The 12,584-nt window shown below is 52.6% G+C and overlaps 1 protein-coding gene across 4 annotated transcripts in view; it reads right to left on the bottom strand.

Moving 5' to 3' along the window:
- BID (BH3 interacting domain death agonist) overlaps nt 1–3,691 on the bottom strand; it is a 38,044-nt gene extending 34,353 nt beyond the window's left edge. Inside the window, exon 1 of one of the 4 annotated variants that reach the window (XM_055315400.1) lies at nt 3,554–3,691. The gene's annotated coding sequence lies outside the window, so the exon portion shown is untranslated. Of the gene's footprint in view, nt 1–420; nt 440–2,841; nt 3,018–3,553 lie in introns of those variants that run through there. The other 3 variants (XM_055315401.1, XM_055315402.1, XM_055315399.1) reach the window with 3 other exon arrangements.
- Nucleotides 3,692–12,584: the final 8,893 nt, after the last annotated feature.

Genomic DNA, 12,584 nt, shown 5'->3' with positions numbered 1-12,584 from the left:
GTCAGCAGAGGAATGCAGACCTGCCCCACGAGTCAGCATGGCAGGAACTGACTAAGGGCGGGCTTGGGGACCCTATTCAGCCCAGGCAGAAGCCCAGATCTCCACAGTGCTCCTGACACCCTGGACCCAGAAGGCTTCTCTTCAGACGGCGCAGCCCCACTGCTGTTCAGCCCACACCCTTCCGCTAGGCCGGACTCGGCCAGGCCACACGGTCCAGTCCAGGTCCAGCCAGCTGTTGTGCCTAAAAGCAACCAGTCCCCTTTCAAACCTGGCCTACAACTCAGAGGGGGTCATAAAAACCCACCTCCTGGCATCCCCTGCAACACCCAATAGCAAGCCGGACAGGATTACTAGAGGAGAGGGCAGTTTAAAAAAAACACTTCCTGGGATCCCTGGGTGGCTCAGCGGTTTGGCACCTACCTTCGGCCCAGGGCTTGATCCTGGAGATCCGGGATCGAGTCCCATGTCGGGCTCCCTAAATGGAGCCTGCTTCTCCCTCTGCCTGCGTCTCTGCCTCTCTCTCTGTCTCTCATGAATGAATGAATGAATAAATAAATAAATCTTAAAAAAAAAAAACTTCCTCATTTTCTAAGTTCATGGCTTCCAGGGCCCTGGACACAAAGCCAACCAAGAATCGATGGTTGTTTTATGGTTCATCCAGACTGAGTTTGTCTTTCATTTGAAACTTCCCCATTTTGACCTCTGCGGACAGGAAGGGAAGAGGAGGGGAAGGCACAGAAAGGATTGAGCCCCAGGGATGGGAGGCTGGGGAACCTGCCAGCCAGAATCCCACCCAGAGGGTCCAGGGCACTGCTCCCTGAAGCTTCAGCCAGTCCCACACACATCACCAGCTGCCTGCAAGGGAAGGAGAGAGTCCACAGAAAGACCACAGTCATCCTCTCTGCTCCTCACCCCTTCACGTCTAACCGGTGTCGAGGTGCAGAGGTAGATGGGCTGAATTTGGGAAATGGGCTAGTGAGCAGCCTGGAGATCCAGCTAGTGCAATATAACACTTAGAGCTGGGACTTGGGGGTCTGACTCCATCAGTTGTGACCCTGGGCAAGTTACTTAATCACTCCAAACCTCAGTTTCCCCATCTGAAGAACAGGGATGATAACCTTGCTTCTGATTTCTGTGATGTCCAAATGAGCTAACTACTATACATAGAGTTCTTATGTGGGCATCTGGCCCACAGTGAGCTCTGCAGGTTACCACCATTCTCAATTAGCTGTCTTTTTCAGACCAGTCAGTGGCTCTGGGCAAGGATATGTATGGCCCAGGGTGTGGCCAGCCGGGTGTGGCAGCCAAGATGCTGCTAATCGGATCCTACACACAAGGAGGCCCAGTAGAGTGGGTTGCTGGCCTCAGGGGGCATCCAGGCTGGCCCTGCCCTCCTTAGCCCCAGACTGACAAATGGTCATGGTCACCAAAGTACAACTGCAGAAAGTACTTCCAATGGCCACACTCTAGAGTCTTCTCAGGAGCTGCGAATCCAGAGCTAGCATCCCAGGTACTACCACTAAGGAACACACGGTCCCTTGCACTACGGAAAAAGAGAACACCTTGATGTGACTCATTGCCCTGCTACAAGCCAAGACTCCTGCCCCTGGAAGACTCCATCATCCAGTGTCCTGCTCCTCTGTATGGCCTCGGAGCTCCTGGCAGGCCAGTCTCAGTTGTCAATGAGTGAAACCTGCAGTTCCTCCAACCAGTCTCCCCAGGTTGGCTAAGGCTGTGGACTTCCCCAGGCAAGGCCTCAGAGCAGGGCATGCAGTGCCCCTTCCCACCTAGAGATACCTCTTTCCCATCTAGGCACCCCTGACCCCAGCATTCCTGCACTGTCCTGTGTACACTTTCCCATCTTAACCGATTGGCAAGATCCTATTCATCCTTCGGAGTCCACTTAAGATAGCCTAACCTCTTCAGACAGAACTAGCAGCAACCCACCCCATGATCCTGAAGCTCTCTGCAGCACACACTACGAAGGCCCACGTCCCGATGAATGGCAATTGCGAGCCTCCACTCCCACAAGACAGCACCCTTCCCCTCTGGAACCACACCGCCCTGTGTCCAGCATAACAAGGCCACTGGGCACCTCAGTACTCTGGCCCATGAGAAGGCTGCCTCTGCACCGTGCCTCTGAAGTGCTGCACAAGGCCTGACCCGGGACCTCCTCCTTCCCCGGGCAGGAGGGACAGATCACACACATGCACAGCAGCAATGAAAGGCTGACAGTGGTCCTCTACCCAACAATGCTTGACTAGAGCTCTGCCCACCTAAACTCTTAAAACCAGAAGTCCCTCCCTCTCCACTTTCCTTCTAGCTACAAAATCAGGTTATCGTCCAGGAACAGTCACTGATGACTCCCAGTGGACTCTCAGGGCCCTGGTTCAAGGTCTCAAGATGGTACAGAGCAAGGCCCGCCCAGGGGAGCCTTCCCCAACTCAGCCTGCCATGCGCCTCAGATGGGTGGAGATGGAAGGTGCACAAACCGCATCCCTGGGCAGGCAGCTTCCCCAGCTGTCTTCCACAGAGAGACCAGCTGAAGTGCCACCAAGCGAGGTACTGTACACAGAGAAGATCTGCAGGCTTGGCAGTGGAATCAGAGGGTTGCCTGGAAAGGTGGGGGCACAGGTTCCCGCCCTGCCCCTCGACCCTTTCCAGGTCCGTGCGATCCCAGAAGCCTCAGCTGCGCTCCTCAAGCTCACCCTGCCCCTGCAGCACCCCAGCAAAACCCCTGCCAGCCCAGCCGCTCGCTAACGGAGGGTGTTAGGGCTCTCCCAGGGTCCCGTGGGCAGCGGTGCGGTGCGGTGCGGTCAGGAAGTCACTCAACAGACTGACTTCTCCCACCGGCCGGTAGAAGCGTGTAACGAGCTCCTGGACCCGGGGCAGGGGTAAGCGGGGAGGGTGCCCCAAGCCGGAGGCCAAGGTCTGCGTCTGGGCGTAGTTTCCGGATCCGGCGCTGCACAGGTGAGGTGTGTGCCTCGGACTCGTCCCTTCCCGTCGGTTTTCTCCTGTCAGAGGTCGGCCCGGCAGCCGCTGGTGTCGCGGCGCCAGGGCACGGGCTGCAGGCGGGGGGCGTCTGAGGTCTGAGGTCGTCGCCCCGCCCCGCGCCGCCCCCGCCCCCGCGCCGCCCCGCCCCCACCCCCGCGCCGCCCCCGCCCCCACCCCCGCCCCGCCCCCGCCCCCGCCACTTCCGAAGACTCGCCGGGGCAGGCGCTTCTCCGGCCCCCAGGGGACGGCCGCTGCGGACGCGGGAGGGAATCCTGCCCGCCGGGGACCCCGTGTGCCCGCCCGCGCGGGGGAGCCCTTCCGGCGGCGTCTGTGCCGCGAGGGCCCGAGGAGCGGCCCCGGCGGGCGGCGGGCGGCGGGCGGCGGGCGGCGGGCGGGTGAGAGGCCGCGGGGGCTCGGGCGCTCCGGGCGGGCGGGACCCGGCGCCGCGCCTCCGCCCAGTCCCGGGCGACCGTTTCGGGAGGGGGGGTCCGCCGGCGGCGAGCACCGCGCGGCAGGCGGGGGCTCCGGAACCTGCGGCCCAGCGCAGGCGGCTACTCACCACCCAGCAGCCGCGGCGGCAGGCGAGACCCGCGGCGGGGTGCAGGGCGGCGAGCCGGGCGCGGGGCCAGGCGGGCACAGTCCCGGGGCGAGCCGAGGACGCAGCCGCCGCTCGCCCACTTCCTCTGTTTCCCGCCCGCCAGGCCGGCCCCGCCCCGCCCCCGCCCCCGGCTCCGGCTCCGGCCCCCCGCCCCCGCCCGCCAGGCCGGCCCCGCCCCCGGCTCCGGCCCCGCCCCCGCCCGCCAGGCCCGCCTCGCCCCGCCCCCGGCTCCGGCCCCGCCCCCGCCCGCCAGGCCGGCCTCGCCCCGCCCCCGGCCTCGCCCCGCCCCGCCTACCTGGAACGCGGGCTGCCGGGACCCCGCCCCGGGAGCGGACTGCGGGCGCGGACTCCGCCCGGCGCCTCCGCCGCTGATACGGTGGACTCCCACCCTCAGGCCGCGGAGGGAGCCGTCGCGGAGGGTGGTGCGGCGGCCGGGCGGGGCTCCCCGTGCTCCGCTCTGGGGCAGCGCGGCGGCGCCGGGAGCCCCCCGCAGCCTTCCAGCAGCCGCGGAGGAGCGCTCTGACTGCGCAGGCGGGACACGAGCACGAAGTCAGCTTCCTGCACACCATGAACACACACGGGACCGTGGAAGTGGCTACACTTGACCACTGAATAGAAGCGATTTTATGTTTTTAGAGATTTTATTTACTTATTTATTTGTTTGTTTGTTTATTCATGAGAAACACAGAGGGGCAGAGACACAGGCAGAGGGAGAAGCAGGCTCCCTGCGGGGAGCCCGATGCGGGACTCGATCCCCGGACTCCAGGGTCGCGCCCTGGGTGGAAGGCAGACGCCCAACCGCTGAGCCACCCAGGCGTCCCTAGAAGCGATTTTAAAGAAAAAGACTGGAAGGAAATACAACCAAGAATCATCACAATGTTACATTAAAATAATAAAAATCACAGTGATTTATTTTATTTTTTACTTTTCATTTTTTTTGTTTTCTTTTTCTGAAAGGACTGCAGCCTTACTTTTACTGTAACTAAAAACTGTAATAATGAAAATCACACAATGGAATGGTTTGTTAAATTTAGGCAGCTTTATCTGCTGTTTCAAGTTGATGTCTTCATCAGAGCTGCATACCCAAGTGATTAAGATGTAAGTAGCAAGTAACATTTTTTAATGGGGTTGAGGTTTCTTTTCCAGCAGCCAAAGCAGGAGAGGTCAGAGACACAGGCAGAGGAGCAGGCTCCATGCAGGGAGCCGAATGTGGGACTCAATCTGGGGTCTCCAGGACCATGCTCTGGGCTGAAGGAAGGCGCTAAACTGCTGAGCTACCCAGGCGGCCCTAATTTCACAATTCTATAAAGAATGGATGGAGCACACCAATTTCCACTTCAAGAGTGGCCAACCTTATCTTGCACCTAATTTTAAATGAAATTTCTAAAAATAATAATAAATACATAAATGAAATTTCTGTTTTTTTTGTATGCAGTTTAACTTGGCTCTGAAGGAGGTGTCAAAGGGGACAATAGAAATTTTGAGCAAGAACAGGTTCATTCTAGCAAATATATTTCTTCCAATGTTGACCTCTATGAAGGGGGCGTAGGATACCTGAGATCAGGAACAGATGACACCTGGGTAGTCCTAGCCGGACATTGTCTCCCTGCCAAGGAAGATGCTGCAGTAACTGCTGGAGTCAGGGCAGGCATAAGCTGTGCGGCACCCAGGACAGTGCTCTTCCTGTGGGCAGCGGAGGCTGGCCCACCTAGGCTCTGTCGCTTCTGGCACTCATACGTTAGCACCATGAGCACATTTCTAGGACTATTAATTAAATGTGTTTCTTGTGCTGTATGTGGACCAGCCAGGCCTCCATCATGCTCCCCAAGAAGCAATTCCCAGGCTCAAACCTCATCAGGAGTTGTTTCATTTCTAACTGATTGCAAATAACTAGTGATCCTTCTATCTAACACCACTCAGCTCTCCTGTTACCCTCACAGCTTCTGATTGCTAATCTTTGAATAATGGATGACATACTTCTCTCCCTCCCTAAACAGGACTCTAAACAGGATTTCATTCTTTCCATGCCCCTGGTCATCTTCACAAGCATGGCCCCCTGTGCTGTGAAATGTTCTTCGGCTCTGGGCAGCACTCCCGTGTTCCTGTCTCCAGAAGGCGCGCGTCCGCTCACCGTTCCGTGCATCCCCAAACATGGTGATCACGGCGACGCTGCTACGAACATTCTCTTACAAAACTTTTTTTTAAAAAAGATTTTATTTATTTATTCATGAGAGACACAGAGAGAGGCAGAGACACAGGCAGAGGGAGAAGCAGGCTCCATGCACCGGAAGCCCAACGTGGGACTTGATCCCGGGTCTCCAGGATCGCACCCCGGGCTGAAGGCGGCGCTAAACCACTGAGCCACCCAGGCTGCCCTCTTACAGATCTTTTTGTGTCTACTTGTTTTCACTTCTACTGAGGATAATACCTAGGAGTGGCACTGCTGGGTCACAGGGTGAGGAGTGTTCAACTTTATTACTAACAGCCAGTTTTTCAAAGTGGCTGTCCCATCTTGCACTTCCACCAGCAATGTGCGAGCATGCCAGCAGTTCCACCAACCCCCTTCGGCTCACCCCTGCACCCCCAGTGCCCTGGTCCTGCTACCATTTCCCTCTGTCCTTGCAATAGCCTCCCAGCAGGCTATTGCAATATTATTCCTTCTTTTATGAAAGGTCAGATGGTGTCACTCCACTCTTTAAAATCCTCTGTGGTTTCCCAAGGCCTTTGCAATGGCCTACAAAGTTCTATATGAGCTGCACGCTCTTTTACCTTGAATCTGACCGCCTTCCCCTTATTATTCTGCCTCAGCCCCCATGCTTTTCCTGGTGCTGCATTTCCTCCACAGCACCTATCACAACCTGACATAGTATGTAATTATTCCTTTGAGTTGGACTGTCTCCCCTTGCTAGGAAATAATCTCCACAAGGAGGCCACGGACTTGTTTTATTCATGCTCTTGCCTTGGTCCTGAAAACGGTTGTTGGTAGTCACAGGTGCTCCACGGATGGAATAACTGTTGACGAGAAAAACATCAGGTGGTGTTAGGTGCTGTGCAAAAGACTAAACAGGGCATTAGGAGGGCAAGAGAGAGATGGGGGCTCATGAACTGGGTAATTTGATGCCTGAAGGTCAAAAAAAGAGAGAAGATGTGACAAGAGGAGGAAGAGCACTGTGGCCTGGGGAAGCCTCTGCTGCAGGTGGACCAGCCTGCGCAGGGGGAGCCGGATGTAGCTGGAGTATGGCAGGTGCGGGGCCAAAGGGGGAGGCTAGGAGCAGCTGGGTGAGGAGCCCAGATCTCACCCTGAACACTGTGGGGGCCACTGCCTTTGTCCTGCAGGGTGGGATCTAGGCCATGCAGTACCCAAATAAATTCCTTGCCTCTGGGATAGAGCCCCAAGGGATGGAGCCCCCTCTGAGTCCAGCCTCCTGCCCTGTGGGGAGCCTGCTTCTCCCTCCCCCTCCTAGCCCTCTCCCCCTCCTCCTGCGCATGCGCTCCCCCCCTCTTTTTCTCTCAAATAAATAAATAAATAAATAAATAAATAAATAAAATCTAAAACAAAACAAAACAAAAAGCCCCCAACACAACACCCAGTGAGGTTTGGGCTGAAAGGGCATTGATCTCAGTTTCATTTTCCCTGAGGCTTCTCACTGCTGCTTCTGCTGCCAGCACCTCCTGTGAAAAAACAGCCCCCCTTCTGAGTTCCCTTTATTGCCCCAGAAAGAGGGTGGTGTTTTCAAAGACATCCTGAAGCAATGCTGTTTGAATATGACTCTTTCTGAAAGCCATTGTTATTGGCTGCACTGTGTCCTCCTCAATTTCGTAGGTTGAAGCTCTAACCTCCCAGTCCCTCAGAATGTGAGTGTTTTGGAGATATACTCTATTTACAAAGGTAGATGTGGGGACCCCCGGGTGGCCTAGCATTGAGCGGCTGCCTTTGGCCCAGGGCGTGACCCTGGGATCCGGTTCGAGTCCCACATCAGGCTTCCTGAATGGAGCCTGCTTCTTCCTCTGCCTGTGTGTGTGTGTATCTCCTGGATAAATAAATACAATCTTTAAGAAATAAAAATAAAAAAATAAAAAGGTAGGTAGGGCTCACCGAGGCCACTGGTGTAGGCCCTAATCCAATACTGATGCAGTTTTGGAATCTAGGTGAGGGTTGAGGGGGGGTGAGGTCCGGAGCCCACGACCACGACAGAATCCTTGAGATGACTGGTGCAAAATGGTGGTTTTCTTAAAGCCGGGGCGGGGGGGGGGCGGGGGTACGACAGACGGTGGGCAGGAAGAGCTGCTGCCCCAGGATGGTAAGGGGAGACTGATTATATACTTGGGGGGGTAGGGGTGGGGGTGGGGAGGTGGAGTAAGGAAAAGGCAAGTTTCAAAAGGATTTTCAGATGTCAAAAGAGATTCACAGAATACTGGAGGCCTGGCCATTGTAGAGTTAAGGTAGTTTTTCCCTCTAGCAAGGCATTTCCATGTAGATGTTGAGAGCCTCCTGGGGTGTCACACACATCACACCCAGGATGGGGGGGCAGGGAAGGTTGCAGGGTGTCAGTTTGTGTCTCATCCTCAGCTGGCCTTCTGCTCCCCCATCAGTATGACTGAGATCCTTAAGGGAAGAAATTAGGACGCAGACACCACAGAGGAAGGACCACATGGAGACCCCGGGACACAGCAGGCAGCCGTCTACAAGCCAAGGGAGGGCTCCAAAGAACCAACCCAGCCATTACCTTGCTCTTAGATGTCTGGCCTCCAGAATCATGAGAAAGTCGGTTTCCGCTGTCCAAGCCCCCAGGCCCGCGGTACCTAGCCACGGTGGCCCTAAGCAAACTCGTACACCCTCCTTCAGCTATGAGTTACCTGTACCCAGGCAGAAGGGGCTGGGTTTCTTTCTCTTTTACTGCCTGGTTTCCTTACCAGGTGACCTTCCTCTTCTGGTCCTGGGAAGGGATCACACCTGTCTTACTGATGAGGGAGCGGGAGGCCAGCTGACACCCCACAACCACTCCCAGGTGGGGTCTTGGGACCTTCCTCAGGCACTCCTGGCTGCCCTAGAGCTAAGGGAAGGAAAAACAAATGGTCAACTTATATAGATCACAGCCCTACAAGACAGGAGGCTCCCTCGGTTTACAAATGTCTTGGTGATTTACAAGGGAAAAGAATTCTTATCCAAGACCTAACTTCCAGAAGGAAATGGAGATACAATTAAATGTCCTTATAATATGCAACCCATTGACAGATACTTGGGGGAAGGCGGAGTGTAAAGTTCCTCCAGGAAGCTCCCAACTGTCTTGATACCTCACTATAGGTATTAACAACCTTAATTTGACAATGGCAAAGGTTCTCACATTGGGAAGCCCAGGTGGCTCAGTGGTTTAGCGCCGCCTTCAGCCCGTGATCCTAGAGACCCGGGATCGAGTCCCACATCGGGCTCCCTGCGTGGAGCCTGCTTCTCCCTCTGCCTGTGTCTCTGCCTCTCTCTTCATCTATGTCTCTCATGAATAAATAAATACAAAATTTTAAAAAAAAGCCTCTCATACCTTGTAGGTCCTCTTTAGCATATGAAATTCTTTTGAAAATCTCCCTTTTTCCTTACTCCTGACTCCCAGGTATATAATCAGCCACTCATCACCCCAGGGCAGCAGCTCTTCCTGTCCACAGGTCCTGTCCCTGGACTTTAATAAAACCACCTTTTTTGCACCAAAGACATCTCAAGAATTCTTTCTTGGCTCTGGGCTCCAGACCTCACCTGTATCCAAAACTATGTTATTATCTTGCTCCAAGGTCAATGGCAAAGCTTACCGTTCTCAGGCCTGTGTTCCTTAAGTCCCTCCTCACTGTCTATTTCTGACAGACTAGGTGACAATCAACTGGCAGAGTGGCATTGGGCCTCCCTTAATTCCTGTTATGACCTGACCTTTCTAGGCTCTAGCCCTGGGCCAGATCATACATCCAGATCCAGGCTCACCAGAAAACTGAGCCCAGCCCTGGGCCCCTCCAGCTTCAGATACCCACACAAGCCTGTGTGTGGTCACAACCCTGGTAGGGAGTGGCTTGCTGACAGCTCTGTTCAGAGCCCCATTTACACTGTTTCATTTTTAAAGCTGAGTCTGGAAAATTGAAGTTACTGGCTATCACATCCAGATCCTCAAGGTGTTCTTGTGTTAAGATAACTTGGGGTTGAAAATTGGTTTGAGGAAGATGAACCAAATAGCAAAATAACATCTGCCCCCAACTCCTGTGGAATCAGAGAGGAAGACTTGGGACACCTGGGTGGCTCAGTGGTTGAGTGGCTTGCCTTTGGCTCAGAGCCTGGGGTCCTGGGGTCTTGGGATTGAGTCTCATGTCGGGCTCCCTGCATAGAGCCTGCTTCTCCCTCTACCTGTGTCTCTGCCTGTGTCTCTGCCTCTCTCTTTCTCTCTCTCTCTGTGTCTCTCATGAATAAATAAATAAAATCTTAAAAAAAAAAAGCAGATCTCTAGCTAATGACATGCTAACTATGTAAGCTTGAAAAACAAATACCATGTGATTTCACTCATATGTGGAATTTAAGAAACAAAACAGATAAACATAGAGGAAGGGAAGGAAAAATAAAATAAGATGGAAGCTGAGAGGGAAACAAACCATAAGAGACTCTGAACTCTAGGAAACAAACTGAGGGTTGCTGGAGGGGTAGGGGGTGGGAGGGTGGTGTAATTGGGTGACAGTCATTAAGGAGAGGATGGGATGAGCACTTGGTGTTATATGCACCTGAAGAATCATTAAATTCTACCCCTGAAAAAAAAAATTCTACCCCTGAAACTACTAATACAGTATATGTTAATTAAGTTGAATTTAAATTTAAATTTATAAAGAATATTTTTCTTTTATGTTTCTTTTTTAAAAGTCTCAAGTGCACTGCCCTGGATAAATCATGCTGCCTTATTCTTAGTACACAGTCATCATCAGTCCATCTCCTGTCTTGTTTCTCATTTATTTCTTCTCTCTTTTTCCCCTTTCCCCTTCACCTGCCTCTCAGAGGCAGCCTTTGTGATATATGTATCATAAACATTTGTTTGTATAAAGTCTCATAAAAAAGTATATTCTTGTTTTGTACATATTATGAGAGATCTCATTTTATTTTTTTCTTCACTCAGTACTGTATTTTCAGGATTCCTCTGTGTTGCTATGTGTGTCACTTCTAAGTGCCACAGCGTGCTCCACTGTGCGCCCCTGCACTTTGCCCATCTGCTCCCCCATATATGAAAACTCCAGATTGCTTCCAACTTGCTGCCATGACAAATAACACTCAAAGGAACATCCTCAACTATGGTCCCTATGAGCATAAATGAAATTTTTTTAATATTTTATTTATTTATTCATGAGAGACACAAAGAGAGAGGCAGAGACACAGGCAGAGGGAGAAGCAGGCTCCATGCAGGGAGCCCGACGTGGGACTCAATCCCCGGGGCTCCAGGATCACACCCTGAGGCCAAGGCAGATGCTCAATAGTTGAGCCACCCAGGTATCTATGGATGAGAGTATTTTTTAGAGAGCTACCTGGGAACAGAACTACTGGTCAGAGGGTGGGTGCAAGGGTAACTTGACCAAGTACTAGAGGTCACTCTCCCCAGCAGCGCCCACTCTGCATTCCCACCAGCAGGGTCTGTTGCTCTTGTATCCCTCCATCCTCACCAACACCTAGCATGATCTAGGTTGCTAATTTTGCCAGCCTAATAGATGCAAAATAATATCTCATTGTTATTTTGTTTTTCCATTTCCATGATAAGCAGTGAGTCTGAGCATCCTTGTTCAGGATAGAAGTATCAATTTGTATCTTCTAGTGAGCAGACACTAAAACCGGGCAGCAAGACTTTTTTCAAGGGAGAAAATGTCTGTGAGAGAGAGAGAGAGGAAGAAGCCAGCTTTGACAGGGAAAACCTTCAGATCACAATGCAGGCCTGAGCCCTGTAAAAGGAAACAGGGGAGAAAGAACTGGACAGACGTTGGAGCAGATCTGAGAAGGTCACAGCCATCCCAGTAGGGAGCTCCAGAGCAAAGAATGCCTGTGAGAGGAGAAGTGGACAGGAGCCTGTATCCCACTGATGCAGTTTTGGAATATAGGTGAGGTTTGGTAGGGTGAGGTCCAGAGCCCACAACCAAGAAAAAATTCTTGAGACACCTTTGGTGCAAAAAGGTGATGCTAGGATCCAAGCGGCTTTCCATCTAGGGTCCCTACTGTCACAAATTCTTCACTTGTAGTGGCAAAGATGCAGAGGCATAGAGTGCAGAGCTCACTCCTAACTGGCTCAGAGCAGAGGCCACACAGCCTTCCCACTCATATCCCCTATGAGAGTGCCTGTGTCATGATGTCAACATCGCTACAGAGGAAGAAGCCAGAAAATACAGAGCGTGTGCCCAGAAAGAGCAAATGTGATCAGAGCACGGGAGCACACACCATTGTCTGGTCATGCTCCTTGGTAATTTACCTGTTTAGCGCCTTTGCCCACATATCCCCATGGGTCTTTTCCTTTTCTTTTCTTTTTAAGAATTTATTTATTTATTCATGAGAGACCCAGAGAGAGAGGCAGAGACACAGGCAGAGGGAGAAGCAGGCTCCTTGCAGGGAGCCCAACGTGGGACTCGATCCCCAGACTGGGATCATGCCCTGTGCCGAAGCCAGACACTCAACCAGGTGTCCCTTGGTCTTTTCTTATTAGTTTGCAGGAGTTCCTCAGATATTCTAGATGCTAGGCCCTTTACTGGTTTTAGACATTATAAATATCTTCTTCCAATCTGTTCTTGGTCTGTTAACTCTGTCCACATATCCTGCATTAAGCACACTTCTCAGATTCATCCATTTCGTCCTTTTATAGTCTGTGCTTTTGAAGCATAACTCAAAAATGCCTTTTCTCCACAGCTCACAAAGATATTCTCCTTTATTCTATTTTATAAATTTGTGGTTTTATTTTTTACATTTTGAGAATGTAAAAATATTGGATAAAATACTTAGAAA

Source organism: Nyctereutes procyonoides, unplaced genomic scaffold (assembly GCF_905146905.1).
Source record: "Nyctereutes procyonoides isolate TBG_1078 unplaced genomic scaffold, NYPRO_anot_genome, whole genome shotgun sequence".
Lineage (NCBI taxonomy): Eukaryota > Metazoa > Chordata > Mammalia > Carnivora > Canidae > Nyctereutes > Nyctereutes procyonoides.
This window is presented reverse-complemented; position numbering and strand designations above follow the sequence as displayed.